Source organism: Moschus berezovskii, chromosome 3 (genome assembly GCF_049115385.1).
Source record: "Moschus berezovskii isolate FMDL1 chromosome 3, NW_MosBer_1.0, whole genome shotgun sequence".
Taxonomy (NCBI): domain Eukaryota; kingdom Metazoa; phylum Chordata; class Mammalia; order Artiodactyla; family Moschidae; genus Moschus; species Moschus berezovskii.
This window is the reverse complement of record NC_142462.1, coordinates 106853542-106872859: the sequence shown is the minus strand read 5'-3', so window position 1 is coordinate 106872859 and position 19318 is coordinate 106853542.

The window sequence follows — 19318 nt, the reverse complement described above, 5'->3', positions numbered from 1 at the left end:
CACAGATGAATGGATAAAGAAGATGTGGTGTGTATATACAATGGAATGCTACTCAGCCACGAAAAGTAAAAGTGAAATCGCTCAGTCTCTCAGTCGTGTCTGACTATTTGAGACCCCATGGACTGTAGCCCACCAGGCTCCTCCATCCATGGAATTTTCCAGGCAAGAGTACTGGAGTGGGTTGCCCTTTCCTTCTCCAGGGGATCTTCCTGACTCAGGGATCAAACCTGGGTCTCCTGCATTGCAGGCAGACGCTTTTATCATCTGAGCCACCAGGGAAACTCAGTCATAAAAAAGAATGAAGTAATGCCATTTGCAGCAATATGGGTGGAACTAGAGATGATCATACTAAGTGAAGTCAGTCAGAAAGAGAAAGACAAATATCATATGATATAACTTATATGTGGAATAAAAAATGTGATACAAATGAACTTACCTGTGAAACAGAAACAGAATCATAGACATACAGAACAAATTTGTGGTTGCCCAGATGGATGAAGGATGAGAGAAGGGTAGATTGGGAGTTTGTGATTAGTAGATGCAACTAATATATAGAGAACAAATAAACAACTAGGCCTTACTCCATAGCACAAGGAACTATGGAGTTCCTGTGATAAACCATAATGGAAAAGAATATGAAAAAGAAGGTATATGTATTTATGTATAACTGAATCACTTTGCTGTATAGCAGAAATGAACACAATACTGTAAATCAACTCTACTTCAATAAAATAAATTAAAAAAAACAGTAATCTGTTTCTTCAAAGTTTGGTTCTCAAAATTTAGACTACTTGTCTTTAAATTGTCTGGAATTGAGCCTTTTAAAGGATAGATCTTTGATTACTTATTCACTTACTTTTATAGTCACTGAATTGTTCAGTTCTCTATCTCTTATTTCTCCTTATATTAAATTTACTTTTTTTCTAGAAAACCATCCATTTCACCTATATTTTCAATCATAATGGCATGAAATTTACATAATATTTTGCAATTTAAAAAAACTACTGCCGGACATTTAGTGTATTTGCATTCTTTTTTCTAAGGTTTATTATTTTTATTCTTTCTCGTTTATCTTTGTAAGAATTGCCAAAGATGTTTATTTTACTGTTCTTTAAAAAACAATCCATTTTTGTTTATATTGATCAAGTCCACCATATTTATATTTTTCATCAATTTCTGCTTTAATTTTTATAATACTTTCCCTTTTGTAGTTTTTTGAAACGTTCTTGTGATGAAATTACTAGTTCATTTATTTTGCCTTTTTTATTTTTTAATAAATGTATTTAAGGCTATAAAGTTTCTTTGGTGATACTTCACAGGTTTTGATATATAGGGCTGCTGTGTCCATTCATTTCTCAATCTTTTGTAATTTTGGCATTGATGTCCTTTTTAAGCCAGGAATTATTATAAGGGTCTTCTAAATATCCAAGTTGTATTTTAGGGTAATTGAATTTCCTTTTTAACACAAGAAGAGGCCTAACAATGTGAATATACTTAACAGTAATGAACTAGATGCTTAAAAATAGTTAAGATGGTATATTTTAAGTTAGGTGTATTTTATAATAGTTAAACATTTTAATGCAAAAAGAAAAAACATAAGTAGATTTCTGGGTGTGCTGAATGTAATCATCAGACTTGTAATCACAAATCTTAAAAATAAAAGAGAAGGCAAAAGACCAAGAGAAATGGCAGTGTTGAAGTACCTGACCCATCCTTGCTGAGTTTGAAAATGAAACAAGGGGTCATGAGCTGAGAGATATAGTAGCCTGCAGAAGCTGGAACAAGCCAGGAAATAGAGTCTCTCTTAGAGCCTCCAGAAAGGAATGCAGCCCTGTTGACACTTGATTTTTTTAAACCCAGACTCATTTTGGATTTCTGACCTCCAGAATTGAATTATAATAAATTTGTATTGCTTTCAGCCTCCCCAAATCATGTAAAAGAATATTAAAAAAAATTCAACTGAACAGATTTTAAGAGAGGCTATAATTATGCTAATTACAATGAACTTTTATTAGCAACTGTTAAATAAGTCCTCAAGTTAATATGAGATACTGCATCAGTATTAGGCTCTTTTTATATTTGACATAAAAGTAATCCTAATCTTTTCTATTGATATAAAAGTAATCTAAGCATAGAGATATGAATTGCCAGGCATACAAGCAACAGGGAAATTTTTCCCATAAAATGCTCAATAATTTGTTATCCCCTGGCCACCCCTTTGCACAACCATGGGGCTGACAGCACCAACCTAGGCAGAAAGAAGGTAAGTTCCAAGACCTCAGGATCTCAGTGGTGGACAAGGGGGTCAGTCAGTCAATATGTGTGCTAAGTCATGTCAGGCTCTTAGTGACCCCATGGACTATAGCCCACCAGGCTCCTGTCCATAGGATCTTTCAGGCAACAATACTGGAGTGGGTTGCCATTTCCTCCTCCAGGGGATCTTCCTGACTCAGGGATCGAACCCACATCTCCTGTATTTCCTGCATTTCAGGCAGATTCTTTACCCGCTGAGCCATTAGGGAAGCCAAGGATAAGGGAGTAGGACCTCATAAGTCAGGGACACTTCCACCATCCTGGTGAACTCTCTCCAGAAGCCACTCTACACAGCTAGAATTGGAACACCAACCCCACCTTCCCCCCACTCCCCCAGCACCCAGGCCCAAAGAATAGAGCCTAGGAAATATTAACCTGAAACACTATCAAAACATTCTCCTGTAACATTTAGAACAGTAGTAAGAGAGTAAGCCCAGCAGTGGGAGAGAAAGGCCATAGCTCACCAGGCTCTTGGCCCTCTCCAGGGCTTAAGGGAATTTCATTCCCAGAAATGTATATAGAGCCTTTGCCACTGAGTCCCAGATGTGTTCCACCTGCTTATCCTCTGAACTTTAGATTGCATTAGAAGAGCTAACATTTGCTTGTTTGGAAGGGAGCTGAGCCTCTTCTCCACCCTTCTCCCTGGCCATTTGAGAAAGGTCTGAAAGTCAGAATGATTTTAATAAATGGAGACAGAACCCCATTTGGCCAACACTATTTTCATCAGTCTTTCATTTCATTATTTTTTAAAGACAGAATTAAAAGTGATTTTCAGATTTGGTGCAATTTCTCTATCTTTGATTCTCAAGTTTGTAAATTAATGAAGGATATTCTGGCTTGTAAAGTGGGAAAACTGAGTCAGGGAGTTGGGGAGTGATGCAGTTCAAGTTACCCAAGATTTGAAAAAGAAATGTTTTTGAGGGGAAGAGGTAAATTGGGAATTTGGGATATACACTACTATATATTAAACAGATAATAAGGACCTATTGTAGAGTATAGGGACATATATTCAATACCTTGAAATAACTTATTGGGGAAAAGGATCTGAAAGAATATAAATCTGCAACTGGATCAGTTTGCTGTATACCCAAAGCATTATAAATCAACTATGCTTTGTGTTTGCTCATGCTTAGTCATGTCCAACTCTTTGTGACCCTATGGACTGTAGCCCAGCAGCCTCCTCTGTCCAAGGGATTCTCCAGGCAAGAATACTGCAGTGGGTTGCCATTTCCTCCTCCAGGGAATCATCCTGACCCAGGGATCAAACCTGTGCCTCCTGCATTGCAGTCAGATTCTTTACTACTGAGCCACCTGAGAAGCCTATGTATTTCAATTAAAAGAAAAGAAAAGAAATGAAAAAGGGGAATTTGAGAATCTGACCACACAATGAGTTGATGAAACTCATCTAGAAGCTTTCCAATTTTCTCCCTTCTCCCCTCAATGATCTCTTGGCATCTCAGCATGATTATTCCCTAGACTTAGTCTATAGCTGTCTTTCCACAAGGCAGAAAATGAAGGTGAAGACGGACTCTATATGTTTAGAGTTGAAGTAATATTTTCTTTGCTACCCTGCCCCTCATCAAATCATACAAATAATTTTTGCAGTCCTTGAGTCACGAAAAAAGTTTAAAATCTCCTTTAAGCCATTTGCATTTTTTGGTGTTAAAATGCTCTTCCTCATGTGAGTTCTGAAGGCAAAAATATTTGCACATAATCATTTTTATTAGGACTTTTGCAACATATAATCTTTACAAACTACTTTCTTATGCAATCTTCCTCAGAAAGCAGTTCACTTAAGAAGGCAGTTTCTGAAAGTTGTCAGTTGCTAAGAAGTTACTAAGGAAAATCATTTATGTGCAAAATAAAATATCAATCAAATGGTTATAACATGGAGTGAGGTCTCACATAAAAGAAAATAAAATGTAAAGATGTAAAGGCACTCAAGCGAAGAGAGATCTAGAAATAGAATTAATTACTAAAAGTTTTTTTCTGAAGTGCTAAAATGCCTTAGTTGGTCGCAATCTCCTCCTTTCCCTGCTCCATGGAAAGAATTGATGTGAAGAGCTGAAACTTGAAGGGAGGAGTCACTGAAACAATTATTTTAACAAACAGTCAGTAGTTGACAGAAGGAAGCTACAAAACAACTATTTGCTCTAAGGCAACAAAATTATGGATCTGATCCCTCTGACATATTATATGACTTTAAACAAGAATTAAAGAGACATTACAAATACATTAAAAAAAAATCAAGTCTTGGGAAAACACACTATGCTGTGAATGGTCATGTTTAGAATTCCTAAGAAATGAACTGAGTTTTGCCACATAGCTGGGTTTTTCCCGACTATTACCCGGAGATTAGTGCATCTGAAGCAAAGGGAACCAGAGATGGAATGCTAGTGTTTACTAATATCCATGCCCTTCCTTTTCTACGTAAATATACTGCGAAACCACATTCACATTCTCAATGTACAGGTAGGGGAGACCTCTTGATTGAATTTAGCCCTGGACTTATATGGTCACTGCTATGACAACCTGTAAAAACTCTCAAACCTGTCATGTACTATATACACCACATTCTCCATCTTCCTTCATTTCTTTGCTGGATACAGGGTTTTCCACAGAGTGGAAGGTGACAGAACCACAAAATGTATGTAGTCTGGATTCCTGAAACTCTGTGTGGAAATCTGCTAATCCATTTGAATTTGGGAAATGAACAAGAAACAAATCTTTTATGGTGTTAACCATCTGAGGTTTGGAAGTTATTTGTTATGGCAGATAGGCTACTTTGATTAATACAATGCTTCTTAAAATTATAGGATCCTTACAAGACAAGGGTGTCCACTTTCGCCACTATTACTCAACATAGTTCTGGAAGTCTTAGCTACAGAAATCAGAGAAGAAAAAAAAAAATAAAAAGAATCAAGATCAGGAAAGAAGAAGTAAAACTCTCACTGTTTGCAGATGACAGGATACTGTACATAGAAAACCCTAAAGATAGTATCAGAAAATTACTAGAGCTAATCAGTGAATTTAGCAAGTTGCAGGATACAAAGTCAATACACAGAAATCACTTGCATTTCTATATACTAACAATGAAAACTCAGAAAGAACAATTAAGGAATCAATCTCATTCACCATTGCAACAAAAAGAATTAAATATCTAGGAATAAACTTACCTAAGGAGACAAAAGAACTGTACACAGAAAATTATAAGATTCTGATGAAAGAAATCAAAGATGACATAAACAGATGGAGAGATATTCCATGTTCCTGGGTAGGAAGAATCAATATTGTGAAAATGACTATACTACTAGATGCAATCTACAGATCCAATGCTATCCCTATCAAATTACCAATGGCATTTTTCACAGAACTAGAACAAAAAATTTCACAATTCATATGGAAACACAAAAGACCCCGAACAGCCAAAGCAGTCTTGAGAAAGAAGAATGGGGCTGGAGGAATCAAGCTTCCTGACTTCAGTTTATATTACAAAGCTACAGTCATCAAGACAGTATTGGTACTGGCACAAAAACAGAAATATAGACCAATGAAACAAGATAGAAAGCCCAAAAATAAACCAATGCACCTATGGGTACCTTATTTTTGACAAAGGAGGCAAGAATATACAATGGGGCAAAGACAGTCTCTTCAATAAATGGTGCTGGGAAAACTGGACAGCTACATGTAAAAGAATGAAATTAGAACACTTCCTAACACCATACACAAAGATAAACTCAAAATGGATTAAAGACCTACATGTAAGACCAGAAACTATAAAACTCTTAGAGGAAAACATAGGCAGAACACTTGATGACATAAATCAAAGTAAGATCCTCTATGACCCACTTGCTAGAATAATGGAAATAAAAACAAAATAAACAAGTGGGACCTGATTAAACTTAAAAGCTTTTGCACAGCAAAGGAAACTATAAGCAAGGTGAAAAGAAAACTCTTAGAATGGGAGAAAATAATAGCAAATGAGACAACTGACAAAGGATTAATTTCCAAAATATATAAGCAGCTCATACAACTCAATACCAGAAAAACAAAAACCCAATCAAAAAGTGGGAAATAGACCTAAACAGACATTTCTCCAAAGAAGACATACTGATGGCTAACAAACACATGAAAAGATACTCAACATCACTCATTATTAGAGAAATGCAAATCAAAACTACAATAAGACATCACCTCACACTGGTCAGAATGGCCCTCATCAAAAAGTCTACAAAAAATAAATTCTGGAAAGGGTGTGGAGAAAAGGGAACACTCTTGCACTGTTGGTGGGAATGTAAATTCGTATAGCCACTATGGAAGACAGTATGGAGATTCCTTATAAAACGAAGAATAAAACCACCATATGACCCAGCAATCCCACTCCTAAGCATATACCCTGAGGAAACCAAAATTTAAAGAGACACATGTATCCCATTGTTCACTGCAGCACTATTTATAGTAGCTAGAACAAGGAAGCAACCTAGAACATGTCCAGCAACAGAAAAATGTATAAAGAAGTTGTGGTATATATATATATATATATATATATATATATATATATATATATATATACATAATGGAATATTATTCAGCCATAAAAAGGAACACATTTGAGTCAGTTCTAATGAGGTGGATGAAATTAGAACCTATCATGCAGAGTGAAGTGAGTCAGAAAGAAAAAGATAAATACTGTTTTCTAACACATAAATATGGAATCCAGAAAAATGGTACTGAAGAATTTATTTACAGGGCAGCAATGGAGAAACAGACATAGAGAATAGACTTGTGGACATGGGGAGAGGGGAGGAGAGGGTGAGATGTGTGGAAAGAGTAACAAAGAAACTTACATTACCATATGTGAAATAGATAGCCAACGGGAATTTGCTGTATTGCTCAGGAAACTCAAACAGGGGCCTGTATCAACATAGAGGGGTGGGATGGAGAGGGAGATGGGAGGGAGTTTCAAAAGGGAGGGGATATATGTATACCTATGGCTGACTCCGGGAGTTGATGATGGACAGGGAGGCCTTGCATGCTGCAGTCCGTGGGGTCACAGAGTTGGACACGACTGAGCGACTGAACTGATGGCTGATTCATGTTGAGGTTTGACAGAAAACAGCAAAATTCTGTAAAGCAATTATCCTTCAATAAAAAATAAATTAATTAAAAAATTTTTATAGTATCCTTGTTCCATTTCAAGTTATATTGAACTGGAAACTCTCGGAATAAGATTCAGGAATCTGGAATTCCTAACAAATTCTCCAAATGATTTCATGCACATTAAGTTTAAGAAGGACTGATTTAGACTCTGATTTCTTTGAAAGTCATCCATATATCTCAAAATGAAACCTTTCTTGAAGGTATTAAGTTTGACTGTTCAAAAGAGTTTTAAATCTGTTAGTATGGGACAATGCATTTGAAACAAGGTTAATCTTGTTTTCCAAATCACTCAAGTTTAAATTATGTAGGTCAGGGTATGCAACATTTATTCAACAACTATTTATCAAGCACCCATTTTGTGCCAGGTACTATGTTAGATGCTGGGGATACATGATCAACAAAATAGTCACATTCCTGTTTTCACAGAGCCTCCTGTGGGTATGGATAACTATGGCATGTAGTAAGAAGTGGAAATACCTGGTGCTCTGGGAGCAAATACGAAAGATTGAACCCATGTGGGCTGGAGTCAGGGATAACATCACAACTTAAGTATGAAAGATGACCAGGAAGTAGCCTGATAGAAGGGAAGAGGAAAGAGGAGGGTAAAACATTGTGCCAAGTAGGTAAAGAGCACACACTAAGGTCAAAAGGTGAGAGAGCATACAGCATAATGTCAGGGATGGGTATGAGGAGAGTTGGGGCCAGAGAAGGAAGTATGACCAGGTTAGGGAGGGAGGTGGGAATCAACTTAAGAAACTTGGAAATGATATTGAGGGAAATGAGGGACCATTGAAAAGGTCTACAAGGAAATGAACTTTATCACAGTTGCTTAAAAAATTACTCTAGCAAATGGTGGAGAATGGATTACTTGGGCCAAGACTAGAGAAAACCCATTAAAAGACTGGTTTGTATGTGTTGAAGAATCTAGGTGATAAGTTAACTAATCTGTTCATTGAATTTATGTTTATTGAGCCCCATGCAAGGGACTTAGGACACAATGGTGACAAGGTAGATATGATTTGTCTTTATGAACTTTAAAATTTGGAGAAAGAGACAGACACACTCACAGAAAGACTGCATTTGAATATTTAATGAAAAGATGATAGTGGTTGAGAATAGCCACAGTAAAGGTGGAAAGAAGTATTGCTAATTGATAAAATGCAGGAGTGGAGGAAGAAGTCCAATAGGATGCTCTGGCATGAATGGATGCCACCATTCATTGAGTTAAAGAATAAAAGTATAAGATTAATTTAAAAGAGAGGATGTGTTCAATTTTGGACTAACCTGATTTCAAGACTTACTATAAAGATACTATGATCAAGACAGTGAGATATTTTCATAAAGATAGATAAGTACAGCAATGGAACAAATTAGAGAATTCAGATACAGAGGCACACATATATGGCCAATGGATTTTTAACAAAGGACCAAAAGCAATTCAATGGAGTTAAAGAGAGTCTTCAACAATGATTCTGTAACAACTGGATAACTATATGCAAAAAAAAATTTGATTCATACCTTACACCAAATTAAAAAAAAAAACCTCTGAGTGGATTTTAGATATAACTATAAAGCTAAAAACTGTAAAACTTCCAGAAGAAAATATTTGTGACTTTAGACAGAGATTTCTCAATACAATACCAAAAATATAAACCATGAAAGAAAAAAAAGGATATTAAGAAGCAGTTGTATCATAATATTCAAATGGGCAAAGATTTAAGAAGTCACTTCAGTTAAAGAAGATATACAGATGACAATTAATCACATGAAAAAGTGCTCACTATCACTAGTCATTACAATTACAAATTAAAATTACAAGTGAGATACCACAACATATCCATTAGAATGGCTAAAATTATAGACTGATCACACGAAGTGTTGGAGAGAATGTGGAGTAACCGGCATTCTCATTCACTGCTGGGAATGTAGAGTGGTACATCTATTCTAAGAAATAGTTGGTGGTCTCTTAAAAATTAAGCATATACCTACATAGTTAGGGAGTTTGGGATTGACACAGCTATATTTAAAATGGATAACCAATAAGGGCTTACTGTATAGCACAGGGAACTCTGCTCAATGTTATGTTGCAGCCAGGATAGGAGGAGAGTTTTGGGGGAGAATGGAAATATACATATATGTATGGCTGAGTCCCCTTTGCTGTTCATTTGAAACTATCACACCAGTGTTAACTGGCTATACTCCAGTATGAAATTAAAAGGTTAAAAAAAGAAGCATACACCTACCATATGACCCAGCCATTGACTTCTAGGTACTTACTGAAGAAAAATGAAAACATATGTCTGTACAAAGACATACACAAATGTAATATATAGCAGATTTATTTGTAATAACCCCAAATTGCAAACCCATTCTGTTCATCAGGGGAGTGACCAAACAAATGGTAGTGTATCTACACAATGGAACACAACTCAGCAACAAAAAGGAATTCACTATTGATACACTCAATGACGGCGATGAATCATAATTATTATGATAATTGAGAAAAAGCCAAGAAAAAAGGAATATGCTATATGGTTTTATTTCTTCAAAATTCTACAAAATCCAAATGACTCTATAGTGACAGAAGGCAGATCACCTGTTGCATGGCAATTGACAGGGAGTGGAGGAAAGGGCTGGAAGGAGGGATTACAAAGGAGTATAGTGAAATCTCAGGGGGCGACAGATATGTTTATTATTTTGATTGTGGCAACAGTTTCATGAGTGTAGACATGTGTACAAGTTTTTCAAACTGTATACTTTAAATATATCTAGTTTATTGTATACTAATTATAACTCAATAAAATTGTTGAAACACTTTAAAAAATAAAACTATATGTGTGGGCCTCATCCAATTCATTGAAGGCCTGAATAGAATAAAAGGCTTAGTAAGAAAGAGTTCTCTCTCTGCTTGACTGTCTTTAAGCTGGAATATCAGTTTTCTCCTGCCTTTAAATTTGGACTCAGGCTGAAGCTTGCACCATTGACTCTCCTGATCTCTCTGGCTTGGGACTACAGATCTTGGACTTTTCAGCCTCCATAATTGCAAGAGGCCAATTCCTTAAGTGAATCTCAATCTCTCTCTGTCTCTGTCTCTCTCTCTATATATATATATAAAATATATGAGATACATAATTCTATGTAATATAGATGTCTCTATATATAATTGTATATAAATCTTTAGACATAGAGAATATATATATATTTAGAAAGAATTGTATATAATTAATTATATATATGATTCTACATAGAATACAGACCTATATTCTCTTGAGGACTCAGACAGAAACAGAGAAGGTGGGTAGTTGGAAAAGTCAAGGAATGCTGTCTGGCCAGGTGGTTGAATGGGAAAACAATGAGACAAGAGAGTTGAAGAAAGATAAATCAGGGGGACAGAGGTGAAGAGTGTGGGGAAAATTAAAGGGTCAGGGAAGTAGACAGGTCAAAGTTGCAAATGAACAGATAAAGGGGAATAATGGGTAGATAAAGCAGCTGCAAGAAGATTAGAGATTCCAAGGGAACTTTTCATGCAAAGATGGGCTCGATAAAGGACAGAAATGGTATGGACCTAACAGAAGCAGAAGATATTAAGAAGAGGTGGCAGGAATACACAGAAGAACTGTACAAAAAAGATCTTCACGACCAAGATAGTCACGATAATGTGATCACTGACCTAGAGCCAGACATCTTGGAATGTGAAGTCAAGTGGGCCTTAGAAAGCATCACTACGAACAAAGCTAGTGGTGGTGATGGAATTCCAGTTGAGCTATTTCAAGTCTTGAAAGATGATGCTGTGAAAGTGCTGCACTCAATATGCCAGCAGATTTGGAAAACTCAGCAGTGGCCACAGGACTGGAAGAGGTCAGTCTTCATTCCAATCCCAAAGAAAGGCAATGCCAAAGAATGCTCAAACTACCGCACAATTGCACTCATCTCACACGCTAGTAAAGTCATGCTCAAAATTCTCCAAGCCAGGCTTCAGCAGTATGTAAACCGTGAACTCCCAGATGTTCAAGCAGGTTTTAGAAAAGGCAGAGGCACCAGAGATCAAATTGCCAACATCCGCTGGATCATGGAGAAAGCAAGAGAGTTTCAGAAAAACATCTATTTCTGCTTCATTGACTATGCCAAAGCCTTTGACTGTGTGGATCACAATAAACTGTGGAACATTCTGAAAGAGATGGGAATCCCAGACCACCTGACCTGCCTCTTGAGAAACCTGTATGCAGGTCAGGAAGCAACAGTTAGAACCGGTCATGGAACAACGGACTGGTTCCAAATAGGAAAAGGAGTGCGTCAAGGTTGTATATTGTCACCTTGCTTATTTAACTTATATGCAGAGTACATCATGAGGAACGCTGGGCTGGAAGAAGCACAAGCTGGAATCAAGATTGCTGGGAGAAATATCAATAACCTCAGATATGCAGATGACACTACCCTTATGGCAGAAAGTGAAGAGGAACTCAAAAGCCTCTTGATGAAAGTGAAAGAGGAGAGTGAAAAGGTTGGCTTGAAGCTCAACATTCAGAAAACAAAGATCATGGCATCTGGTCCCATCACTTCATGGGAAATAGATGGAAAAACAGTGGAAACAGTGTCAGACTTTGTTTTTTGGGGCTCCAAAATCACTGCAGATGCTGATTGCAGCCATGAAATTAAAAGACGCTTGCTCCTTGGAAGGAAAGTTATGACCAACCTTGATAGTATATTAAAAAGCAGAGACATTACTTTGCCGACCAAGGTCCGTCTAGTCAAGGCAATGGTTTTTCCCGTGGTCGTGTATGGATGTGAGAGTTGGACTGTGAAGAAAGCTGATCGCCGAAGAATTGATGCTTTTGAACTGTGGTGTTGGAGAAGACTCTTGAGAGTCCCTTATACTGCAAGGAGATCCAACCAGTCCATTCTAAAGGAGATCAGTCCTGGATGTTCATTGGAGGGACTGATGCTGAGGCTGAAACTCCAATACTTTGGCCACCTCATGAGACGAGTTGACTCACTGGAAAAGACTCTGATGCTGGGAAAGGTTGGGGGCGGGAGGAGAAGGGGACGACGGAGAATGAGATGGCTGGATGGCATCACCGACTCTGTGGACATGAGTTTGAGTGTACTCCGGGAGTTGGTGATGGACAGGGAGGCCTGGCGTGCTGTGATTCATGGGGTCGCGGAGAGTCGGACACGACTGAGCGACTGAACTGAACTGAACTGAACTGAAAGCAGCTGCCAGGAGGAGACCTTTAAAATGAAAGCTTTCAGAGAAAAACTATAATATCACTTATATTTGGTATCTAAAAAATACAATACAGTATTGAATATAACAAAAATATAGCAGACCCACAGATATAGAGAATAAACTAGTGGTTACTAGTGGGGGCTTCTCATGTGGCTCAGATAGTAAAGAACCTACCTTCCAATGCAGGAGACCCAGATTCAATCCCTGAGTCAGGAAGATCCCCTGGAAAAGGGAATGGCTAGCCACTCCAGGATTCTTGCCTGGAGAACTCCAGGGACTGAGAAGCCTGGTGGGCTGCAGTCCATGTGGTTGTAAAGAGTCAGACATGACTGAACAACTAACATTAACACTCATCAGTGGGGAGGAGGGAGGAAGGACAATATAGGAGTTGCAGTGTGGGAGGTACAAACCACTGGGTATAAGATAAACACAAGGATATAGTGTACAACATGAGGAATATAGACAATATTCTGTAGTAACTACAAAAGTTCAGTTCAGTTGCTCAGTTTTGTCTGACTCTTTGTGACCCCATAAACTGCAGCACGCCAGGCCTCCCTGTCCATCACCAACTCCCAGAGTCCACCCAAACCCATGACCATAGAGTCGGTGATGCCATCCAACCATCTCATCCTCTGTCATCCCCTTCTCCTCCTGCCCTCAATCTTTCCCAGCATCAGGGTCTTTTCAAATGAGTGAGCTCTTTGCATCAGGTGGCTGAAGTATTGGAGTTTCAGCTTTAACATCAGTCCTTCCAATGAACACCCAGGACTGGTCTCCTTTAGGATAGACTGGTTGGATCTCCTTGCAGTCCAAGGGACTCTCAAGAGTCTTCTCGAACACCACAGTTCAAAACCATCAATTCTTCGGCACCCAACTTTCTTTTTGGTTCAACTCTGACATCCATACATGACCACTGGGAAAACCATAGCCTTGACTAGATGGACCTTTGTTGGCAAAGTAATGTCTCTGCTTTTTAATATACTGTCTAGGTTGGTCATAACTTTCCTTCCAAGGAGTAAGTGTCTTTTAATTTCATGGCTGCAATCACCATCTGCAGTGATTTTGGAGCCCAGAAAAATAAAGTCAGCCACTGTTTCCCCATCTATTTGCCTTGAAGTGATGGGACCGGATGCCATGATCTTAGTTTTCTGAATGTTAAGCTTTAAACCAACTTTTCCCCTCTCTTCTTTCACTTTCATCAAGAGACTTTTTAGTTCCTCTTCACTTTCTGCCATAAGGGTAGTGTCATCTGCATATCTGAGGTTATTGATATTTCTCCTGGCAATCTTGATTCCAGCTTGTGCTTCTTCCAGCCCAGCGTTCCTCATGATGTACTCTGCATATAAGTTAAATAAGCAGGGTGACAATATACAACCTTGATGTACTCTTTTTCCTATGTGGAACCAGTCTTGTTGTTCCATGTCTAGTTCTAACTGTTGCTTCCTGACCTGCATACAGGTTTCTCAAGAGATGGGAATACCAGACCACCTGACCTGCTTCTGAAGAAACTACAAAAGAACAATGTTTAAAGATTATGTAAAACTTTTAAGAATTATAAAATAAAACAAAAGCTTTCAGAAACAGAGACATGCTAGATGATGACAAGACCGAGTGATGCTATCTTGGAAATAAATGGCTGAGAAAAAGTGTGTGTGCTAAGTCACTTCAGTTGTGTCCGACTTATTGGTGGCACTAGTGGTAAAGAATCCAACCGCCAGTGCAGGAGACCTAAGAGATAAGAGTTTGATTCCTGGCTTGGGAAGATCCCCCAGAGGAGGGTATGACAACCCACCCCAGTATTCTTCCCTGGAGAATCCCCTGGACAGAGGAGCCTGGCAGGCTACAGTCCACAGGGGTACAAAGAGAAAACGTGAAGGTGATTTTTATTGGTCTTGAGTGAACCCAGGAATTGGGTTTCGAGTCATCTGTGTATTCTTTTTTATTTTATTTTAATTTATTTATTTTAACTGGAGGCTAATTACTTCACATTATTATATTGGTTTTGCCATAAATTTACATGAATCTGCCCCGGGTTTGAGTCATCTGTGTATTCTTGGCAAGAGAAGATTCACAAGAGTCCAGGCATGTGTTGCTAACTGATGTCAGCACCTCCTACGTGCAGGTTCTGCTCTTGTAAGTGATGCAGTTATCTCTAGAGAAATTGTACTCCTGAATATAGAAAATGATCATGGAAAATATCATGCCTGAAATATTCAGAGCAGAAAAACAGTGTCTTTACTGTTCTAGATGTTGCAGCCCCTCTTTGGTCCCTTCCCAGTATTTTTAGCCTTGCAACAAGCTAAAGGATTTAGAAAGTCTCATTAGGAAAGCTCCTTTCCTGTGATTGATTTCTCCTAATCCCTCACTTGGCAACTCTGCTTTAGCACAGCTACTTGACGAGTTGTGATTGGATGGATTCTACGAAATGAGGGCATTGGATTAGATCAGTAAGAGCTTCTGAACCTTTTCTTTGATTGCTGACCTCTTTGGAAGTTTGATGAAAATATGACTCCTTTTTCCAGAAAAACAAATGTTTGTGCACATACACAATTCTGCATTAAATGTAAAGGCAGTTCACAGGCTGTCACTTAATACACCCTGACTTTGTGGCTATCTTTTCAGTTCTACAATATTATGATTATAATTATACTACAAAATCAATTGGCTCATTGCCCGCCCCCCCAGAAAAAAAATATTAACCTTATTGCCATCCTTTGGCCCAAACTAGTCCCCAAACTCTCTTTCTGTAATTGGTGAGGTCTAGGAAATGGTAACCCACTCCAGTATTCTTGCCTGGAGAATCCCATGGACGAAGAAGCCTGGTAGGCTACAGTCCACGGGGTCGCATAGAGTCGGACACGACTGAGCGATGGAACGGAGGCTTCCCTGACTCACTGGAAAAGACTCTGATGCTGGGGAGGATTCGGGGTGGAAGGAGAAGGGGACAACAGAGAATGAGATGGCTGGATGGCATCACCAACTCAATGGACATGAGTTTGAGTGAACTCTGGGAGTTGGTGATGGACAGGGAGGCCTGGTGTGCTGTGATTCATGGGGTCGCAAAGAGTCGGTCACGACTGAGCGACTGAACTGAACTGAGGCTGCCCTGGTTGGAAAAGGCAGTGGCAACCCACTCCAGTACTCTTGCCTGGAAAATCCCATGGACGGAGGAGCCTGGTAGGCTACAGTCCATGGGGTTGCAAAGAGTCGGACAGGACTGAGCGACTTCACTTTCACTTTTTACTTTCATACATTAGAGAAGGAAATGGCAACCCACTCCAGTGTTCTTGCCTGGAGAATCCCAGGGACGGGGCAGCCTGGTGGGCTGCCGTCTATGGGGTCGCACAGAGTCAGACACGACTGAAGCGACTTAGCAGCAGCAACAGCAGGCTTCCCTGGTGGCTCAGAGGTTAAAGCATCTGCCTCCAATGTGGGAGACCTGGGTTTGATCCCTGGGTTGGGAAGATCTCTGGAGAAGGAAATGGCAACCCACTCCAGTACTCTTGCCTGGAGAATCCCACGGACGGAGGAGCCTGGTAGGCTACAGTCCACGGGGTCGCAAAGAGTCGGACACGACTGAACGACTTCACTCACAGAGCTACCATACTCATTCCTCTCGGATTGTGGCCTGATATTTCTTTGCTAGTAAGACCATTCCCTGTCAGAGCGCCTGAGAGTCATGTTATTCACCCCGATAGGTTTTATTTAAAAAGGATTAATGTCTTCAGCTGAAACAGCTGAGACTGATACCTCGTTTGTTGACCGGCAACAGCCCAACCCCACAGCTGAAGTGGTGGAAGGACATCAGAAACACTCGCTGTGCGGCCAGTTCTCTCTGAACTGGGAATTACAAGGTGAGAGCAGGGGTTTGGCCCAGAAGATGGGACAGAGGGCTGATGGGCTGATGACAGGGGCTCTGCTGAACACATTTGTGCTGGTGGTCTCAAGAGTGCTTAGACATGACAAAACTAGGAACAGTCCATGGAGCGAAACGAAGCAAGAGAAAAGGAAAAAATCCTCTTAAACAAGCAAGGAAGCTACAGACATACACCATTATAAAAAATCATATCTAAAGATCTCCATAATTTTTCATTATTCTTAAATTAAGATCAATCACTGAGATGGCATCTTTCTCTTTCGGTTAAGAGGTTAATATTAACTATTTGTCCAAAGCTGTAGTAGGAGATCTCAGTAACTAGAGTGGATGTAAACTCAAATTCATTTTAGAAAATAAGTGTGCTCTATAGATTAGATTATTTCATCCTGCTCGACCTCTTGGGCAGAAATTTACCTTTATTCTGTTTCTATCTATGCCTTCTTTTTTCCTGTGGCAATTCATTCTCTAACTATAAGCTATCAAATTCCTAGAGTAGCGATGAAAATTATGTACAGTTTATCTACCTATTACTTTGATTTTATATCTACTGCCTGAAAGACTTGAAGTGATTTATAATAAAGACTAAGATACTAGAATACCATTAAACCATGGAAAAAGAATAAAAGCCAAGCAACATGTGGATTACAGCTGTGTCATAAAAATTTAGGCTAAGCAAAACTACCACAAGATCCCAAAACAGTTCTGAGCTCCCTGGAAGTTAAGGTAAGAAATATAATGACAAGAAGTCTTTGCTCCGTATTAAATTAAATATGCCAACCTAAAAAGGATTTCCTATCATCAAAATACATGGGACTCTGCTCAATGTTAGGTGCTAGCCTGGATGGGAGGGGATTTGGGGGAGAATGGATACATGCATATGTATGGCTGAGGCCCTTCACCAATCACCTGAAACTATCACAACATTGCTAATTGGCGATCTCGCTCTGTCTCAGCTGCTCAGTCGTGTCTGACTCTTTGCGGCCCTGTGGACTGTAGCCCGCCAGGCTCCTCTGTCCATGGGATTTCCAAGGCAAGAATAATTGCCTCTACCCCAATTCAAAATGGTTTTGGTGTAAAACAAATTACCCAACAGAGTAAGAAAAAAAAAAAAAGAAGAAATACAATGACAGGAAGTCATTACCTATTAAATATACCAACTTAAAAAAGATTTCCTATAATCAAATTCTAAAATGAATTTATCTGTCATGGAAATAGACAACTAATATGATAAATTTAAATATCTTCAATTTTATTTGTGATATAGGAACATTTTTATATGGAAAGTTCTCAGTATATCCTTGATATGTACCAGATGTTAAGTCATAGATTTGTTAAGTTTTCCTCAGAAGTAGTTTAAAGAAGTTTATCATAGGAGTGTACTAGTTTTTAACCTGTTATGAGAATAAAACTTAGGCCAGAGGAGAATTTAGGCTAGAGAAATACTTCTTTTTAGGTATGCTTCTTAGAAAACTCTTTTTAATTATCAATTGTCTCAGGTGGGTAATTAACAGACAATGAAAGGCAGGTAACTTTAGACCTAAAGCATAGATCTTCTAATAGGTGTTTTTTTTTTTTAATTATTTATTTCAGTTGCACTGAGTCTTAGTTGCAGCATGTGGGATCTTTAGTTGCAGCCTGTGGGAGCTAGTGGCGTGACCTGAGCTAGAACCTGGGCCCCCTGCACTGGGAGCTCAGAGTCTTAGCCACTGACCAACAAGGAAGTCCCTCTACATTGTTAATATAAGATTCAGGAACTGCATGTATCTGATGTGCTGATGACAAAGCTGAAGTTTTATTATGAAAACTAAGAAGCTTGATTTATCTTCTTGCCTACATAGAAGGTCTTTCCATTTGTAGACTGAGTAGGGTTCAGGTGTATATGCAAACAGTACCAAAATTTTTCTAAAATATCTTCTGGTAACCAAGTGAAATAACCAATTAACAATAAACAACTAAATAACCAGTTGTTTAGTCTGGAGCACATATAACTATGGTGGCTATTTGGAAATTGGCACAATTAATTTAAGGCTTTTCTTTTTGATAAGAGTCAAAGAGATTATTTGCCTGAGGATAATTGCTAAAGAGTAAGATTATGCCAACACCAAAGAAAAGGATGCTTATATTCCTGTTTGCTGTGGGAAGACAGAATGCAACCAGCTTATCTAAAAGGTATATAATATATTGGTATGCGTTCCAGGGAATGGGAAGGAGTAATATAGTTGCTACTAAAAAGGAATGGGATCTCCCGTTTCTGCTCCTCAAGACTCACTTAAGGGTGCTGTTGAAGTGAGATAGAGTAGAATCAGATTTATATTATTTTTTTTGGTCCACAAGCTATCAGAAGCAAAGATGTCAACCTGGTTGTTAGAGCAAGAAGAAATTTGCATTATAGTTTTCCATTTTATACCACACACATAAAAAGATTTCCTCTAGAGTCAAAGTTTACTCAAGTATCTTATCCTATGATTTAGCACTTGAGAATAAAGAATTCTTTTGTTCTATATCGAGTTATTTGCTCTCTGTGAATATGATTATCTTATGAATCAATGAATAGTCAGGGAGGGTAGAGGTTTTAAAAAAAACACAGTAATGAAAGACACTTCTTTGAGTTCCAGGATTTGAAAAACAAATCTAACCAATGTTGACAGTGTGCAATGAACATAGGACTATAACCAATATAACCATCTGAACCTGAGGTTCAAATAAACAAAAAAATAGCAACACAAAATATCTGGGTCTTA